The following is a 7,163-nucleotide window of genomic DNA, read 5'->3' as shown; positions in this document are numbered from 1 at the left end:
GTCACAGCACACTCTTTGACCTCACAGCTTGCTCTGCTCTGTGATGTCATACAGGCATGCTCTGATGTCACAGCCTGCTCTGTGATGTCACACAATAAACCAGTGATGTCACAGCCAACTATATGATGTCACAACCTGGTCTGTGATGTCACACAATCACAGAATTGCTGGGTTGGAAGAGACCTTTAAGGTCATCAAGTCCAACCCATGCCCTAACACCACCTCAGCTAAACCATGGCACTGAGTGCCACATCCAGTCTTTTTTTAAACACATCCCATGGTGGTGACTCCACCACATCCCTGGACAGACAATTCCAGGAATTTATCACCCTTTCCATCAAAAACTTTTTTCCTAATATCCAACCTAAATTTCCCTTGGTGCAGCTTAAGACTGTGTCCCCTGGTTCTGTCAGTTGCTGTGAGGAAAGAGACCGACCCCCACCTGACTGCAACCACCATTCAGGGAGTGTAGAGAGTGATAAGGTCACCTCTGAGTCTTCTCCAGGATAAACAACTCCAGCTCCCTCAGGCATTCCTCACAGGACTTGTGTTCCAGACCCCTTGTAATAGATAAGAGAAGTCTCTTTGTTCATCATTAAACAGGAACTCAGGCAAAGGAAGAGGTTTTTTGTGAATACAGGAAACCCGAGGATATGCTGAATCCTTAAGTTGATGGTACAACTAGGGTCGGGAGGTGTGTAACCATCTATGGAAAGATTGTTACAGGGTCATAAACCCCCAACGAGGAAGAGGAGGAGAGCCTTCATCCAGACGACCACCAGAGAGCAGGTGGTGACCCCCTAGCAACTGGAGGCGCACGCGCAGAGTACTCCCGGAAAAGCCACAAACGCGGAAGAAGGGGGAGAATAAAGGACCGTGGGAAAAGGGAAGCGGTGTGAGCCTTGGCGGAGCACTGACTCCCCGGCTGCACCCAGCGCTGTTTGCTTGTCATTGCTTGCTGTAATCAATAAAATTCCTTTTATCAATCCCTAAAGGGTCAGACAAATTATTTACTTTAACTTATAACACCTGTTCCCTGCTCTTGCTGCTGCCCCATCTTCAAAGCCTCTCCCTCGGGCTCTTCCTCCCGTGCAGAGCAGCTCTCCTGGACAGGGACGGCAGATGGCACAGCTGGGAAGCAAAGGGAGCACTGAGTCAGTATGGGGACGTTTTCCTTGGCAGCAGCTGCACTTCCATCAGGGAAGGGAAGATCTCAGAGCCTCCCCAGGAGGGTTAGAAAGAAAAAGCAGCCGAGCGGGCCAGGCTGTGGTGAGCGCAGCCGCGGCGGGACTGTCCCGCAGCCCCGGCAGCCCGGCACAGCCGGCACAGCTCCCGGGCCCTGTCGGCACAGCTGCCTTGCCCAAGGACAGCCCCTGTGCCGGCCAGGGCAGCTGCGCTGAGCAGCCCCGGCACGGGCAGGGCCCGCTGCTGCCCCGCCGGGCAGTGCCCACGGCCACAGCCCACGCCACCCTCAGCCCCACCCTGCCTCCCCGGCCCTGGGGCCTCACCCGGGCTCTCTCCAGCATGGCAGCAGCAGGTCCCCGTTCCCTGCTCTTGCTGCTGGCCTTCTGCTTCTGCCTGCTGGCTCCTGTCAGTCTCCGGCTGTCCTCAAGGTCTCCACTGCAGCTGTGGCAAAAGTGGAGGCTCTGCAAGTGGTTCCAAGGCCTGGCAGAGCTGATGTCCCGGAGCCCTCTGTGCTCCCTGCCGGCCCCCTCCATCCCCTCAGCCCCGCCATGCTCTCGGCAAAACCCCAGCTCCCTTCAGTTTCTTCAGCCCCTCACAGTCCTCTCAGCCCCTCAGTCCCTTCTGACCCATCCCGTCCCCCTAGACCCGCCACCCCTCGGCCTGTGCCACTTCCCTGTCACCTCAGTGCCACCATCGCCCTCGGCTGCCCCACAGCCCTCAGCCCCAGCAGCACCTCAGGGTCACCGTCCCTTCAGCGTCACCGCCCCCTCAGCCCCCTCAGTCTCACCGTCCTTCAGCAGCTCCTCAGGGGACAGTGCCTGGGGCCACTGGCAGCTCCCACCGCTCCAGGGACATCCGGGGCTGGAACTGCTGCTCCGCCCGGCCCGGCCGCCAGCTCGGACCCAGCACAGGGAGAGGGGACACAGGGGGCACGGGGGAAAAGCAAGAGGTGAGGGAGGAAGCAGAGCAGGGGAAGAGGTTAAAAAGAGGCTTACACCTATACAGGTGTATAAAAAGAGGCCTACACCTATATGCATGTATAAATGTAACTACGGACATCTACAACTATAACTGCACATCTAAAAATGTAAATATATACACCTAAAACTAAAAATAAATTAACTAGACAAATCTCTGTCTATGTAGATAGATAAATGGAACTACATAAATCTATAAAGACAACAACATATATCAATAAATAGAACTATACACATCTATAAATATAACTAGAGACAGAGGAATTCTACCTGCCCAATGGTCACAGGCTCTCCCTCTGTCTCTTCCTGGCGCACAGGGCAGCCCTCCTGGACAAGTTGATCACACGGGATCTGGGAAGCAAAGGGAACACTGAGACAATACTGGCCCTTGTTCAAGCGCCCCTTGAGCACCAATTGTCCTTCTATCAGGGACATTAAAAGATGGCCTGAAAGGCAGACTCTCACTTGGCAATTTCAAGCCTGCTCTATAAAGAACAGGGATCCTTCCAAGTTTTCAAAACGGAAGTGTGTAAAGTATTTAAGTATTCTAATAAAGTCTCAGCACCCACAGTGCAAATGGCACCCACGAGAGCTTGAAACACAGACAGTCCCAGTGACAGAGAGACCACAGTCCTCACCGAAATGGCTGAAGGCTGCTGGGGGCTGAGGTATGAACCAGACTGAGACACCCAGCTTGGTGGCAACAACTCCCACAAGGTCAGGTTTATTCCCTGCTCTCTTGCCACAGCAGAGGACTCAGTGCCCAAGCCTCTGGCGAAGCGTGGAGGGCAGAGCTCGGGCAGGTTGTGCATGTGCCTTTGAACTAAAGGCACCAGGAAGCACCAACCCTGCAGACAAGAACTCAACTCTTCTCCTCTCCCTTCCTGCCAGAGGCAGGCTCAGAGCAGCCGTCTCACACCTCTCTAAACCAACGGGGGCTCTGTCCTTACCAGGCTCCTCGGGCTCTGGGGAACTGTTCTCGCAGCTCTCGGTGCCAGATGAAGTTTCCTCTGCTGCAGCCCGGTTCACAGGCTCCCCTCCTGAAGACTCAGGGGCAACATTCATATTGCCCTTGAAAGAACAACAGAAAAAAAAGAAAACTAAAGATCATTCAGTATTTTGCTGGAATCACATCAAGGATACAGTTACTCTCCTTCTCCATGTAACAGCGTTCAAAAGCTTTCAGCCCAGCCTCTTCCATTCCCCTCCAATGGGTTACCTGAGCAGAGGGAGACCTTTCAGGCAGGGATCTCCTGATCTCCCGGATCATTTGCTCGACGGCCAAGCCAAGATCCACTGGTGGCAATTGCTCTTCGCCAGGTGCATTCCAGGCTGAGCCGGAGGCCATCGATGCTGCACAACCTGCACTGCCAGGTGGAGCGCTGGGGGCTTAAGTGCCCGAGGTGGCTGCAAGAATCCAAAGACATTGGTCACACTCTACAATGTGGCTCTGGGACACAGATCTCTGTTGCTGCCTTGGATCAACCATCACAGGAAGCAGGCAGGAAAACCAGGCAGAGAATCTTTTGCCTTTCTAGGTGCCCCTTCTAAATAAGCTTGAGAATTTTGGGCTGAAAATGACAGAGCCTTGTGGAAAAATACTCCAAACAGTCACTTTTCATGACCTTTTGGGGAAATGCAAGGCTACAACTCTTTTCCTACCTCGCGGGTCGTAGGCTGGGGGCTGCTGCTCCCTGTGGAGCTGCTGGAAGCTGCAGGGCTGGATCCTGAGCACCTCCCGGTCGATCGGAGGCAGCAGCTCCCCGTAGAGCTGCTGGAAGCAGCTGCGAGGCCCCTCCCGCCCGAGCGGCAGCAGCGGCTCCCCGTAGAAACCGAAGAAGCCGCAGGGCGGGATCCGCAGCACCTCCCGCTCGGCGGGCGGCGGCCGCTCCCCATAGAGCTCCTGGAAGCGGCTCGGTCCCTCCTGCCGGGCCGGCACCGGCCGGTCCCTGTGCAGCAGGTGGAAGCCGCAGGGCGGGCGCCGGGCGAGCAGCGGCCGCTGCCCGGGGGGCGGCTGGAAGCGGCCAGGCCGGGGGCTGCGCAGCTCCCGCCCGTCCGGCAGCGTCCGCTCCCTGTGCAGCAGCAGGAAGCCGCTGGGCGGGCGCCCGGGCGGCAGCGGCGGCCGCTCCCTGGAGAGCGGCTGGAAGCGACTGCGCCCGTCCCGCCCGTGCGGCAGCGGCCGCGCCCCGGGGAGCTGCTGGGAGCCGCGGGGCGGGCGCCTGCGGCCCTCCCGCCCCGCCGCCGGCCGCTGCCTGTTGGCCGCGCTCCGGCGCCTGATGCGGAGCAGGAGGTCGGGGCGGTCGCGGCGAAAGCAGGGGTTGCTGTAGTGGAGCCAAGCCCCGGCATCGCCCGGCGCAGCTGAGCCAACCCGGCCCGGCACCCTGCGGAAGCCGTAGCGGTAGAGCTGGCGCACGAAGCTGCGGAACTGCGTGGCCCTGAAGGTGTGCGGGGCCGGGCCCCGGGCGTCGCCCGGTCTGAGCAGCTCCCGCTCGAAGAGGGAGCGGTGGATGAGCAGCCCCCGGGCCCGGCTGTCCCAGCGCACGGAGCGGACGCGGGGGCTGTTCGCCAGGCGCCACAGCTTGGCGGGGAAGGCGCTGGCTCTGAGCCCGGCGGGCAGCGGCAGCTCCGCCATGGCGCCGCTCGCCGGCTGTCGCCACAACGGCCCCGGCGCAACGGCCGCGTGGGGATACCATAGGGACAGAGCCAACGCGGGGATTTGGAGCCTGGGGGTGCTGGCACCAAAGTCCTGCTCTTGAGAGGGGTGCAGGGACACAGGGGCTGTCAGAGGACAATGAGAGACAGGGGACATGAGGCCATAATGGGCCAAGCAAGATCCTGCCCAGCATGGCAGCAAAGACATTTCCTCCCCGTGGCCTTGGCACTCCAGGGCACCCCAAAAAGGGCCGAGGAGTCCTGTGTGTAACCAGGAGGGATGACTGACATCACTGTGGGTCCCGGCATTCCCCAGTCCCTTGCTGGCCGTTCAGTGCACACTGGGGCCGCTGGGCATGTGTGGAACATGGGGATGGGGTGCACAAAATTAAAGGGGGACCCAAAAGTTGAAGGATTTGAAGCCAAAATCGCTGGGTGGAGACCCCCAAAACGGAGGTGTGAGATCCCAAAATGCAGGGAGGAACCCACAAAATTGGGGCAACGCCCCAAAAACCCACATGAAGCTGTTCTCTCCCTCCATTGTTTACCAGCAAGAGTTCCATCTACCAACTCTAATTTCAGCAAATAATTCCAAGTGTTTTAGCTGAAACTCATTCTGAGCAAACTTTGTAGAAGTGATCACAGAATCACAGAATGTTCTGTGTTGGAAGGGATCCACCGAGTCCAATTCTGAAGGGAATGGCTTGCTGGCAGGGTCAGCACCAAAGACACCCACCCCAGCATAAGGAAGAAGTGTCATTGACTGTAGGGCAAAGCAGCACAGAAGTACAAAAGGATAAGCTAAGCAATGCACCTGATTATTACTAGAAAATATTGCCTGTAGGGATTCAGAAAGATACATCACTAGTTACCCTAATACTTGACCATTGTCCCGACACACACGTCAGCTGGGGATGCCCTGTCACACCAAGGGATTGGAGAAGCACTCCCAGTAACTGGGAATTCCTATGTGGTTCGCCCACCCTCAGGCGAGGCTGCCAACTTTGCTGTGAGAGGGCCCAGATTTTATACTGTTGAATAAACAAGCTACCACAACTTCTAGTGCGGGAACATCTGGTTTCATCCTCCTCTTGGCCAGGGCTCAGGGAGGAACTAAGGGAGTTTGCTTTGAGCCTACACCTTCAAACAAAGCCAGATAGAGATGTGATAAATGAATATGATTTGTGCCAATAATTGTAACTATATCGATATTTTAGAAAATATTTGTTAAAAAGTAATAGGGGAAAGTGATATGTAATTAGCATCACAAAACAGCTGTTTGCAGATGTTCATAAGATCCAGGATGGAGTACTGAGATATTTAAGCACAAACGGCCTTGGGAAGGACAAAGCTGGGAAAAACTCCAAGAGTGGAATTGACATTGAGACGAATGAAAGTCCAGGCAACTTCTTCTTAGGAAAGAATGGCCTTGAAGACAATTAAGCTGCCCATATGGCCCTGGGCGCAAGGCTGGTGCCCCCCAGGACATGGGTGCCACCCACGGTGGGGCACAAGGGGAAGGCTGAGGAAGCAGAGCGCAGAGATTCTGTGGGGGAAATAACAACAATTTATTTATTTTTCTAAAGGAGTTGAAGAGCCTTGCTAGTTCTGCTGGCAGGGGGGCCTCTTGCAGGGGTGGGGAGAGTTCGAGGCCTTTCTCTTTAGGGACCGCCGGGGACACCTAGGCAAGCAGTGCCTGCCTTGGGCAGGACCAGAGGGTCTGAGGCTGGTGCTCTGGACAGATGGATCAGAGGGACCTGCCTCATCCTGGGGCTGGTCCTGCTCTGGGGACACCGGCACAACTGGGGGATGGCTTTGACCCCTGCTGGGGGGGGTCTCCGTTGTGGCAGCTTCCTCTTCTTCCTCTGTGGGGACTTGAGGGCTGCTGGGTAGAGTCCAAGAGCTGGGTCTGGGGCTGTTAGGGCTGGAGGAGTTGGGGTTGTTTGGGCTGGAGAAGCTGGGGGAACTGTGGCTGTTGGGTCTGGAGAGGCTGGGGAGGCTGGAGAAGATGGAACTGGAGCTGCTGGAGCAGCTGCTGGCTGCTGGGCTGTCATCCTCATCTGCGGCAGCGTGGGAGTGCAGCAGACTCTGGGCCCCTGAGCTGCAGTGTCTCACAGTGATGTCGATGGTGCCCTGGACCAGTGGCACTGTGTGTTCCTCCAGGAAGCCCTGCAGACTCTGGATCATGACCTCCTGGTCTGGCCCACACACACAGAGAACATACAGGATGGCACTCTGTGCTCCTTGCCATCCACCACTGCTCCCTTTGGATGGCCTCGATCCTCTGGTTCAGCCAAGTCCGCACAGGGTCCAGATGTTCCCGTCGTCGACGGAAAAGTCCTGCCCAGA

The sequence above is a fragment of the Anomalospiza imberbis genome, unplaced genomic scaffold, assembly GCF_031753505.1.
Source record: "Anomalospiza imberbis isolate Cuckoo-Finch-1a 21T00152 unplaced genomic scaffold, ASM3175350v1 scaffold_109, whole genome shotgun sequence".
In the NCBI taxonomy this organism is placed as follows: domain Eukaryota; kingdom Metazoa; phylum Chordata; class Aves; order Passeriformes; family Viduidae; genus Anomalospiza; species Anomalospiza imberbis.
Note: the sequence above shows the minus strand (reverse complement) of the source record.